The 13,364-nt window shown below is 39.3% G+C and overlaps 1 pseudogene; it reads right to left on the reverse strand.

The window, feature by feature from the left end:
* Positions 1–2,835: 2,835 nt before the first annotated feature.
* Positions 2,836–6,206, reverse strand: LOC108957146 (annotated as a pseudogene).
* Positions 6,207–13,364: the final 7,158 nt, after the last annotated feature.

The following is a 13,364-nucleotide window of genomic DNA, read 5'->3' on the forward strand; positions in this document are numbered from 1 at the left end:
TGTCCTGACAAAAATCAATATAAGCACAAACAATGACTCAAGTTCGGACGTGCTTGATCTCTATTCGCTTTATTAGATTCAAAGTCTTTAGAGAGTTTAAAGGGCGGGAAAAAGAGGAAAACGCAACCGAACACACTAATCCTCCTCCCTTACCACCATCTCTGTAGGATTGCTCGAGAAGGAAACAACGATGATTTACCTGGCGGACGAATGTGAGGAGGCGCAAATCGCTTGAGGAGGCGGCAAGCGCAGACTCAAGGAGAGGTGCGATCCGATCGGGGCGATCCAGGAGAGGGGCGATCAGGGGGCCGAGCTCTGCGCTCTACCACCTGTGGGAGCCGCGACGAAGAAGAAGAAGAATTAGGTGGGAAAAATAAGAAGAGGAAAATGATTTTGTGAGCCGGAACTCGCCGGTGCGCAGTCCCCTCCCCACCCCCCGGTTGACGTGTCCAACTGATATTTATACAAATTATTTTTTATAAAAAAAAAAAAAGTGTTTAAGAGTTTTTATTTGATTAGGAAGAGATGTACCATAATGACTAGGATGATGAGTATTGAACTTAGAGGAGATCGGTGCAAATGTAGAGATCCCCATAGAAATTGTTAATTTTGTATAGATATCATGGAACAACGAAAATATGAAAAGTTTACTCTTTTATCAATTCATAATGCAAATGATGCTTTTATAGTCTTTTGAGAAAATTCTACAATAGTCTAGTATTAAAAACAAAAAATACTTTTTGTTAGTCTTAGGAATATAATTTTTTAAATGGTCGATCTTTCCCAAACAAATGCAAGTTCAGTTCAAGTGGGATGAAATAGTTGTAGAGCTAATCAATAGAAAACATAAATTTAATAAAGGAAAGCCTCCTCAACCTAGCAAGGCAAAAGAAAAGATGAGGGGGAAAGAAGAGAAAGAAAGGGCAGCCCAAGAAAAATGATAAACAAGAAGCGATTGCAGGCACGTCCCGTTGAGATGGATGTACCCTAAAGAAGAACGCTAAAGCAAGATCCAGGGATCACTCCCTGGGAGGACACCATTCCGACCACCGTTAAGTCGCGCAATGCGTCTTGAATCGGGAGGAGGAGAAGGCACTGACCTGGGAGGCCATGTGGGCCCACTTGTCGCCGTGCTCGGTGTGGAGCAGGAAGAGAAGGCGCCCTTCTTCAGGTTCGGCCTCAGGTGGTTCACCCACCTCAGCCGGCAGCAGCGGGGTGCCCTGCACCGCGTTCCAGTTCCCTTCCCCGTACCTTATCTTCCTCGGCCGCTCCTCCCCTACCCCCTCCGCCGTTCATCCCTTCGGACGTTCGAATAGCCTTTCCCCCGCCTGTGGTTTTCTGTGGGTATGTGTGAATGCGGTGCTACCCCATTGCTGGTGAAACGTTCAGGTTTCAGGAGGAGCGGAGGGACGAAGTCGACATTGCCGATGTTTTCCTGTTTTGAGTAAAGACTGTGGTCTCTACTCCCTTAATTAGGAGAGAGGGAGAGAGAGAGAGAGAGAGATGATCGTGCTTGTCTTCTTCTTCTTCATTGTAGAGAGAGAGATTTCAGGGGGGAGAGCTGGGACATCGCTCCCGCTTGCATGCAACCGCTTGCATGCATCGTCCCATTTGTTCTTCTCGCGTTTACATGAAGCTATTGCTTCTAAGCAACCATGGGGGACTTAATCACTAATGCCCTCCTGCAGCCCTCGTACCTAATCTTATTTAAATCCTAACACTTTTTGGATTTTTAAGAATCTTTCCATGAGAAAAACATATTTATATTTTTGGTCTTTTCTATTTTTTGAAACATTTTCGGATTTTTTTATCTTTTTTTTTTTAAAATAGAAATCTTTTTTGACTTTTTCTGAATTTTTTTGGGAAAATGTAAAATATTTTTGGATTTTTCTAATTTTTGAAAAAAACAATTATTATTAAAATATTTTTATATTAAAACAATAATATATTATTTTTAAAAAATCACGTGGAAGCGTCCATGAAAGGAGGTTATGTCACACTTCTCACTTCTTTCCAAGATTGAGAAATCAACTACATCCATTCATCATATTGAATGGAATCATGGCGGACAAGGGCTTGGGACCCGAGTGGGGCATAGTAGATGGCAAAAAGTAGGACTCCTCAGCCGATGGGGCAAGCACTTGGACAAGGCCTGAGTGAATTAGTGGGGATGATCAATACTGTCCTTTATGAAAGCAGCACGAAGCAGGAGGGAGCTCGCAACGTGATCTGACTTGCCAGGAGGGAGCTCGCAACGTGGTCTGACTTGCCCTGATATGAGAGAGAGAGAGCTGGATCCCCAACCGCTACTTTTTGCCTCGTCAAAGGACCAGCCAGAACTGCAAATTACTCTCAACTTGCGGAGTCGGATAAGTGGCAAATTTTTCTCTTTCAGATTCTGAGCATTTTTTTGTCGTACTTAGAAGTGCAGGAGGTGTGTTCCTTTTCTTTAGAACATTTGTACCAACTCAAGCTTAACCTCCTCAAAGGATCTTTGATGGATGGAGAAAATCATGTGATGGCTTATTTATTACTACATGAGCCAGGCTCATGGGCTCATGATCTTTTTCACAATATGTTGCCACGGTGAGCATTGCCTAAAACACCACTGTCTCCTATTTTGTTCTCCTAGAATTTTATTCCAAGTCAAAGCACTTAAGTCTAACAACCAAAATGCTTCACCAATTACTTTGTTATGCTAAGTGGTGAAGAAGCCAGGGGCATACTTGGGCACCGCATGAACATGTTTAGTGTACTTAAATTTACCCAAAAAAAATTAATTCAAAATAATTTATCAGTTTACTTTTGGTGTAGTTATTAATCAAAATAAATCCATCAAAGCTCTATTTCTCCCTTAACATTTTCGAGTGTTTACTCGGGTCTAATTTTGATTCTCTGTCAATTATTTCAAAAATTGAGGCAGTTGCGCTTCTGGCTTTGGTGGAGTCCTGAGTGAGGGAGCTTGAGTGAGTAATTGCATAGGCCTCGTTCGTCAGGGCAAGAAACAAAGCACAAAATAGGTAAACCATAAATTGATGTATAGAAATTAAATATGTCCTCTCCAGCGCAGTGAACTCGGAAAACTTCTGAAAATGTTGTCTTGCCATCCTGGACAAGTCGAGCTCCAGCGTAGAAGCAGGTTCCGTAGACCACAAAAAGTGAGAAACACGATAGGCCAAACCCAACTCCGCTAATCAACCCTTGCCTAATTCCTTCGCATTTCTTAGCATACAGTTCCATAATCTTTTCTTCACTTCAGAACAAAAAGAAGCAACTGTCCTGATGCTTCCAACTGCATCGGCAGCTACTTGACTGGCTTCCTTGTACATCATCTGTGAACAAAGGGACTTTAATTAACATCGTTAATATCTTAAAATCAATTCAATTCACCCAATAATTAGGACAGTTTTCAGTTGTTGGCTTCGTGAACACTCACGTGGACAATGACTAGACATGCATTAATTTTGTAGGACCATAAATGGCGAATATGGAATGTGTACCTTGGCATCTGCGCTGAACCCTTTCATGAATTTTACCTGGACATATCCATTAACAAATATCAGAGGGAGCAACACAAGGACGATGAGCGCCAATTGCCAGCTAGCTGCAAAAGCAATGACTAAACCAGCAACAGCAGACGCGCTGTTTTGAACGAGCTGGGATAATGAATCCCCAACTAGGGCCCGCACTGTCGCTGCATCTGCTGATAGTCTTGCACCGATGACACCGCTGGAGTGCTCTGGCTCATCGAACCAACCCACTTCCATGTGCACCACCTTCTCAAAGCACACTGACCTTATCCGCTGGAGTAATCTGCAACCTGCTATCGAGAAGAAGCACGTCCTCACTGGATATGCTACTAATGATAACAGGCCAAGAGTCATGAACATCAACGCACAAAACTTTGAATCTTTCCTTAGTTTATAGGTGCTTCATAAAATGTCTTGATCACATTAGACAATAGTACGCCAAAAATGGGGAATATCACACCAGCAATGATTGCAAATATAGATCCTTTAAGTGTGAAGGGAGAATCTGTTGAATATCAGCTCATCAGGTCCGGCCGGGTAGCTGAAGTAAACATCCTTTAAGTGTTATGTCTCCACAAATTCCATCCAACGTCTTGCCACGGGTGTCACAAGAATCAATCTCAGGCTGCCCGTTGATGGTCTCAATCATCTTAAATGCTGTGGCTTGACCAGGGGCAAATGCACTCAAGCATGGAGAAGCCTGTCCTAAGGACCTGAGAAGTAAGCCAAATCAATTCATTTATTATGAGTCTGCCGCAGCATTGACACTATAAAGCTCTATTCAATTGAGTACTCCTGCATAGTTTGCAAAATAATCAATAATTAGAATTTCCTTCCAAAGAAATAACATGTATCCTCATGCAAAGCTGAATGAAGTCGAAAGTGCAACTAACATTGAACCAGCTAATAAGACAGCCATGATGACATTAAGTACTTCACCCCCAGTATATCCTTTTTCCAGAATCATCTTTCCTCCAAACCATATTGCCAATGCGTAACTGAAGAAGAGAATCAACACGGCTGCACCGAGACCTAATCCAGTGGCCATGCCTGCGTGAATTCCCAACTTGTATACATCCTCAAGGAACTCGTTGTAGTTTGCTATCGCCAGCTTTTCCCCAGTAAATGATGCTGCCTAATTGCACCAAGCGACAGCCATCATCCTAGAGTCAAAATTGTAAATCAAAAGGTTTTTGGTATTTTATTGATGTACAGTTCTGATTGACCCCCAATTGTCTGTTCAACAACATTTGCCGGCTTTCGCATAAGCACTTTGTCCCCGTGATGCCATCTTCCCTCTGATCAGGGACATGAAGCCGCCAGAAACCACGATGGGAGGAATGGACGATAACATGACCAAAGTAAGTAGCCACAAATGCGATAACAAATCCTCCAAAGAACGTTGACATGAGCTGTATAAATTTTCCAACCTGCAGAAATCAAAGAGATGTAATAAAATAAAACACAATCACTTCCTGGGTAGCAGGAAAATTTTTACGGGCTTCCTTCTCCATTAGTGTCTGGCTTTCAAGCTAAAACGTTACCTTCTCACCCATGGCATCTTATATAAGAACGGTATCCCCAGACATTCTTCCCACAACCTCTCCTTTGTTTGTTTCCTTATCAAAAAACGCAATGTCCTCTCTCAGTATCAGGCATCGCCCACAAATACAATCCCCTTATCTGACCATCCAGAAAGTAACCACTCTTGAATCTTTCGTTTGGGTTAGGGATATACCTACGAAGAAACGCGGTCACACCAGTAAATGCTATTTACTGATAAACTTCAGAGATATTCATATTATTATGACTGTAACATACCAGTAAGGACCGGAGGAAAGACCTGTTCTTTATGAGTAAGCAAATTACCATCTAAGTAACTTCATAGGATCTAATACAATCATTATTATTGTATACGTAATTGATATAATTAGAAATAATAGTTGGGGGAAATACTATGTCTTTGGCAACATAAATACAATAATCAAGTATGCACAATGTCAAATAATAAAGAATATCGGTATTTAATGATTAATGGATCCAAACTTATTGCTCAAGTCAAGAGTACGTCCAAAAACCGTTTGGCCATAATTAAGCCCAAAAAATCACGCAGGCGCTAATTAAGCTACAAAACAGAATCAATCCATGAACGCTTATGATTTTCAAGCTCAATTTCAATATTAATAGTGTCTAATTGTCACGTAGGTCGATCATGAGCATAAATCCAAAAAGACACGATAATTCAAAATATTTTTCTCATTAATAATTTGTAAATTTATTGATAGACAAACATTTGTCATTTTTACTTCATGTACAATGCGCGAGAAATACGGACAAGTGATAGAGAGTGACTAGACTCCTCAAATCCACTTAACCAAAAAGCCGAACAAAAATATCATTCTTCGCCGTATCCCCAAACCATTCCTCTTTTTTTTTTTTTTTTTTTTTTCTTCCCTCTAAAACTGGAAACCACAACCTTTATATTTATACGTTGGCACCTCCAAGAAAACTTTACATCCAGAAGAGGTCGAATACTAAATCAGATCAACCACAAACTCTTTCTCATCATGTAGAACTCCAACAGTCCTAAAAAATTATCGTTCTATCCACTAACAACCTGGACTTCCTAAGAAATTAAATTCCGATCTTACAGTAATTTTCTTGAATCACAGACATTCACATCCAAAAGAAACTGGAGATAATCCTTTCTTTTTCCTTCCTTGGTCCACAAATATTAAGTTACAAACCTGGCTTAATCTCCAATATAAACTTCTCACACAACAACGAAAGAGATAGTCTCCTTGTAAATCTTAGCTTCTCCTCTTTCTTACTTCCGTAATCAGGATGCTTCTACTTCATTTTCAAATTTCCAATAATATCTAATCAAAGACATAAATTCGCCCATAATTAAAGGCATTATAAACAACTATTTCTTCTAATAATCCACAAAATATCTAGAACCTTATGAAATATTAAAATCTTGATTATTTTTGGCAGTTACTAACTATTTGTCAAGAATAAAATTGGAGACGTTACATTAGAACCAGATATAACGGGTAGGGACGTAATTCTTAGATGATTTAGTGGGTAGGAGAGCTATGATTATTTCTTGGAGACTGATTATGCCATTTGAGTTTCTAGAAAAGTTATTTTTGAGGTAAAGATTCTTAAATTTTCAAAGATTGATATTTTGTCTATTTTGTTTTTTGGCATAGATCCCCTTAAAATCTTGAGGATTGATACTTAGTGAATTTCAAGGGACGAAACTCATTTTAAAGGTGGTAGAGTGTAACATGCCAGATTTTAATTGGAGATAGATTGTTACTAAGCTATATGAATAACAATTAAGATATTTTTATAAGTTCTAGATATTTTGATTATTTAGAAGAAATAGTTGCTTATAACCCTTTTGATTATGGATTATTTGAAGGGCGTTTTTAAATTTGTGATAGATGTTATTGGAAATTTGAAGTAGAAGGCATCCCTTAAAAACTGTGGAAGTGAGAAAGAGAAGAAGTTAAGAATTATAGAGAGATAGTCCCTTTCGATGTTCTGGGGGATGCTTATAATGGAGATTAATCAAGGTTTCTACTTTGGTATTTGTGGAGGAGAAAAAACAGTTTATCTGTGATTTCCATTGGATGTGAATGTCTGTGATTTAGGGAGACTAACCGTAAGATTGGAATTTAATTTCTTACAAAGTCGAAGTTTTTTGTGGTTAAAACATTATGATCGGATGAATATTGGAAATTTACATGTCAGATAATGTTAGTGGTTGTTCTGATTTTTGTAGTCTGCCAGTTCTAGACGTAGGGTTCTCTTAGAGGTGCATACATATATGCCATGCTTTTGACTTTTATAAAGAAAAAAAAAAGAACCAAATAGAGGAGAAAATGTTTAATAGTGGTACGAGAGGAATGGTCTGGGTTTACAGAGAAGAATGGTATTTATACGGGTTGATTCGAGTTAAGTGGCTCTCTGTCACGTCTGTATATTCCATTGCATTATTCATTACGTAAAAGTGAAGTAATTTTGCCCGTCGATAGCTTTTATATGTTATTATTGAGAAAAATATTATTTTAAGTTATTACGTTTTTGTTATTTATACTAATGATCTACTTAGGTGTTAATTACACACTATAAAAGTTGAAATTGAAATTTATAAGTGTGCACAAGTTAACTCTGTTTTGTGGCTTAATCACAGCCTATGTGATACTTGAGGCTTAATCATGGCCGATATAATTTTTTGGCTTTTGTCACCTAGCGCAATGTGACTGTAGTGTTTCACTTGAGCTGATAGTTCGGATCCATAAGTAATAGATACAATGTTGATTGCTATGAAATTTGATATTTTTTTATTATTTGAAACAGTCTATAATTGACGATTGCATTTATGCTTTTATGTGAAAATACTTACTAGTTTTCCGAGCTATTATTTCAAATCATATTAAATATGCGTACAATCTAATTATTTTATTTACTTCCACGGAAGTTGTTAGGGCCAACACAAAAAACCTGGAGGGGGTAAATAAATTGTTTTAACTAGACCAGAAACTTTGGCAGAATACTTGAAAGAAAACTTTAATAGACCCTAGAACAGTTAAATGAATAGAGATGCTTGTATCAAACAGATAAGTACATGAGATAAAGAGAGAACTAAGTGAAATGATTCATTATTCAACATCCACCCAAATGGTTGTCATATTGCGTGGTCACTCAAAAGTAATTTGTTTAGGGGCTTTGCCGCGTGAAATGAGCCGGGTCATCACAAGAAATGAAAGAAAAAAACGTATGTAGATGTATGGGTGAATGAAATTGCATATACTTGTGATACTGGTATTGGTTATTGACTTGTTTCCCTCCTTGTCAGGGAACGGAAAATGTTGTAGCACTCACATTGTGGAGTACAAGATACAATTTTATACGGGAAGATTTTGTGAATCTCAGAAGACAAGGTTTCTAGAATTAAATGGAGGGAACTTTGCTGGCAACTTTGAGATATTTTGCTGGAGCTAAGATGGCTTTGTTGGTGAAATTGTCTCCAAAACTACAAGCAAACAACTTTATGTTTGCCAGCAAAGTTATTTTGAAGCTTTCGGGCAATATCACCACAGAATAATGGAGTGGATGGGTCAAACTCATGATACAATTTCACCTTGTTCATTTACTCTTTCAACTAGTTGTCTCAGTATATGATGAAATGCACCTATTTTGTAATGCATTCCAAGTCCGGAAAGTTTTAAGTTGGTTGCTATTTTGCAGGTGCCAAGTAAGCTAAAAGTTTTGCATCTTGCGAGATCTAAATCCTTAATCAAAAATCCTTGCTTCTTTGAATTTATGAGTTTGGAGAGACTGGTTTTGAAAGATTTCCCAAGGTTGGCCGAAATTGATTGTTCCATTGGTAAACTAGATCGGTTGATTTACTTGAAAATCAAACGGTGTCCGCATCTTAGAGTTGCCCAAGGAAATTGGTTGTCTAACTAGCTTGAGAGAGCTCATCTTGATCCAAGGTCATGGTGTTTGTTATTTGCCAGACTCGATAGGTAATCTAAGACTTTGTTCAAGGCTAGTAATGGTGGATACAGGATTAGTTGCACTTCCGGAAACAATAAGAGGGCTAGTGGATCTTGAGCACTTGTGTTTGGTGGATTGTAGGAGTCTAAATTTGCTGTCAGATGATGTTGGGAGACTGGGACCGATCTATCTGGGAGACTGGGACCACTATCGAGGAACTACCTCCTTCACTTTGGAATCTAGAAGATTTAGAATTACGGATGAATAATAGTAAGATGGAAACACAACTGCGGAGGTATAGGATTCTAGAGCGAGATCTTGCGTATCGCTGGGAACTTGGAGAACTGGAATCATATGGCCCCTTCAAGTTCTCCGTGCATCTCCCAGGCTTTTCAATGGAATTACTTATTCGGGAGTCGAGGACAACTGTAGCGCCAGGATTTCATGAGCATCACCTTTCAGGAAGGTGCCCACCTAAGATTTCAGTGAGGGTAATCTTTCCTCACGGCGGGGGTTTGCCCATAGATATTGCCGCGGAAGTCCCACTTTGGGACGCCGGGATAATGAGCTTATCTCGACCAACCCTGTACTTCAAAAATCTGATTTTAATGCTTGTGTCCTGGTTAGAAAGAAAGTACGTATCCGGGTGGACGCATGACTTTCAAAGAAAAGACGAGGAACTGCTTGTTAAGTATACATGGAACAAAGATGCTCAATACAGCAAAGCAAAAACAGAGGACTCGAGGATTCGGCAAATCAGCAAAGCAGAAACAGAGGACTCGGATCGCCAGCAAATGACTTGGATCGCTAAAGTCATAAAGTCAAATCAGTGGCAAAGATCTTATAAAGAAGACCAGCCTGGATCGAAGATCAATGAACGAAGATGCTCAAGGAATCAATGACTCGGATCGCCAAAATCAATGATTCGGATGATCGTCAAAGTCTTTAACATAGTCAACTAGGCTTTTTTGTTAAAGTAGTTACTATATTCAGTTTTCCTCTGTAACCAAGTTCTGTTACATATCCTGATATAAATACTCTGCTTTGCTTTACATAATAAATGATGAAAACTGATAGAGAGAAGATAGAGAGAGGAAGTGCAAGAGTTGAACAAGGTATCAAGATCATCAACGAATGCTGAAGAGATTTCAGTACTAAGTGAAGAGAGCTACAGAGAATGAAGAACAGCTCAAGTTCGTAATGCTGAAGCGAGTTAAGTACAATTACTCTTAGAAGATAGAACAAAGAAATTGTATTCACATTCTGTCTTTCAATTGTACGAAGATACAATGATATGATCATCATTCTGAAATACAGATCATCTTCAGAATTGATCACTTGATCTTGTTTGAAGTTCTTCATCTTTCTCACTGCTCTCTTTGGAATTCAGCGATCATTGTATGTCTATAACCTCGGTGATCAGAGAGTTCAGTCCCAGTCCGCCTTGTTTGAAAATTGATCGGTTTCCACAGTTTTCCATTGCGTTTTCAATGACCTTTTATGAGCATGGGAATATTTATCCATTTCTTTGTCGGGTGGAGAATCTGGAGATCTTAACCAAATCTCATTCCCAATCTTGCGTTCTACCAATCTGCTGCTGAAAAGTCCTTTTTCAGAAAAAAAACTTCTAGATTACATTGAAGTGTGGGACTCCTGGCATGAGGAGGCCCCTCAAGTTCAGCGTGCGGAATCTAGAAGAAGCTTCAAGAACTGCAAGAATCGCCGACTTAGAAAAACACGTGGGAGTATATTGCGGGCCAAGAGGAACCGAAATCTAACTTGGTTATGTCTGCATAACCACTTAGATAAGCATTTGCTGACGAATACGGTTTACGTCTGTGCGGGCTGTTGCGTTTTGAGCCCGTTTATTAAGACAAAGCTGGATTACTGTAGCCACGTGTTGGAAGAGGCTTGCCCTCTCCTCCTTGACAGCGCACTTGACGTCAAGCAAAAGATTCGGCTTACGAGGGATTTCGCCAGGGCCATGAAATGGTTGGGTGGGGTCATCAATATAGAAATAACTCCGAAAGAATACTCAGTTCTTCGAAGATATATACGTTCTCTTGCTCCATTGGTATCGCTGCAATCGGAGGAGAGGTCATCATCATAGGTAAGCCTCTCTTTTCTTTTTTGTCTCATGCTTTTCCCTGATTCCCTACCCATCCGGGAAAAAAGTAGGATCCTCTATGGATACTCAACTTGGGTGATTCACCCTACCCCTGTTATAGCTTATATTGCTTCAAACAGTGAAATGCGAGGCTGAATGATAATTGACGGCCATTCGTGCAGGACTAGGGAGGAAGATCTCTTAAAGCTTGCCAAATTGTGAGGGACATCCCTTTTTGTCAGTTTTTGGTGTAAATGGACAATGTGTGTATGCGTGTGGGAGTTCACGACAAAGGAGCACCAGAGGACAAGGTAAGAAAGCTTTTACCCGGTAGTCTGAAATCACAAAAGGGCACAAAGGGAGGAGAGGAGGCACTCTGTTTTCTTTTTGTTGGTGGTCTGCTAATTACACAGTTGAACAAGGATAAGCCTTTTTATAGTCCTCCATTGCTGCCTTTCTTCAGCAACCATTCTTGACCTGTTTCTTCTTCTTTTTTCAAGATCTTTTTGTTGTCTTTACAGCTGAATGTTCCTCTTACATGTTGCCCACGTCTTAGTGAGTGACCGACTTAGACCCATACTTGGAGACTTTACACTTCGCTTATGTGTCACTGTTTGATGCTTTTATTTTAATATGTAAGTTAGCATATAGATATTGCACCACAGTAATATTTAGGTGGACTAGTTCTGATTACAAGACTATATAGTTATCATACAAGCGCAGCAGGATCTCACCAATCTAGAATGTTGATGATACGATGGAAGGCTTTTCAAGTACAAAACATCTGACGCATTAAGAGCAAAGGGGAAACTTTGCTGAAGCCATGCTAGAAAATATAGTTTTCTCTCTCTTACTCTTGCCATCATCAGCTTGCATAGAACCATTCTTTTGTCCATGCCCTTCTTCAAATTTATCATTACTCACTTGAGGATTTGCTTTCCCCCATGAAAACTTCAGTCTACCTGTTTCATGTTGATATGTCACAATCATGAATTTTACAAACAAATGCGAGCACGAAAGAAAAATGAGTAACAGCAAACATGGAACTACTTGTCCCATAAAAAGATTACCCCACTAGCTTCTGTCTGCTCCAAATTGGAGAATGCGAACAGTTCCATCTTTCAAATGTTACCGATATTTATTTACATAAATGTACTTAGCATGTCAATAACAATTGCTGTTTTCTTGTACTAATGCATCCTCTAAAAAAAGTCAAAGTTGTGAGTCCATATCATCCAATCTTCAGTCAAGTTCATGGCAGCTTGATCAGTAAATCGTATCCTCACCTCCCTTTTCAATACTCAATACGACTTAAAAACCATTAGAAGGATATAGATCTCCCTGATCTGGCAAACCTTTGCAGTATATTGTATCCTCCCTTCCCTTTCAACGGGACATTATTTTCCTAAGCCAAAAACAGAGAGGAAGTGAAAGAGATTGGAAGAACAATGCAGTAACATATGATGGCAATTCTTCACTACCAGTCTGGTTAGGACCAAGCATTCCACTTTTTGAAAGAAACTCGATTGCACGAGCAATCAACAGATTCTATGGGCAAGCTACATGATTCCCAGTGGGCTCTCCATCACTGACGATGTCGACCTTCGAGTCCTCTTCATCATTTCCGACACCAATAGCAACCGTACCAAGCTGATCTCCCAGATTGTGAAATTGGAGTTCTTAACTACAATATTCAGAATGATGAGTTGTAGTTGTAGAAGAACAAGTCACTATACGTTCTTTCGCGTTAGCATTTTCTGTGATGCAAATGCCTGTTTTTGCTTCGTGGGTGAGATGTGTTGTTTCCGAAGTTCGGTAATTAGAATCAGTGGAGACTTTAACTTGACCAATGACAAAAAAAAAAGAATCAGTGGAGATTCGAGTATCAAGTGAGGGTAGGTGAATTTCAGCAAATCACTTGTTCTGATTCTACGTATTGGTTATTTTGAACCAAAGGAAAGCTTTTCGGTGTTCACTGGATGGGGTTTGTCTTAGTTTAAGTTATCTCCGTCCAGCAAATTTTGCATTTTCCCTCTGATTTTTCCTGCCTTTCGGTTTTAATAGTTGTCTAAAATTTGTTTGATCACAACTACTTTGATACATGCAGGAAGTGGTTACGCATCTTTTAGTGTTTAGTGAAGATCTCTTCTTCATATATCTTCTGCCACCTATCATATTCAATGCGGGGTAAGTTAATTTCCAATTGGAGTGGT

Source organism: Eucalyptus grandis, chromosome 11 (assembly GCF_016545825.1).
Source record: "Eucalyptus grandis isolate ANBG69807.140 chromosome 11, ASM1654582v1, whole genome shotgun sequence".
NCBI classification, from domain to species: domain Eukaryota; kingdom Viridiplantae; phylum Streptophyta; class Magnoliopsida; order Myrtales; family Myrtaceae; genus Eucalyptus; species Eucalyptus grandis.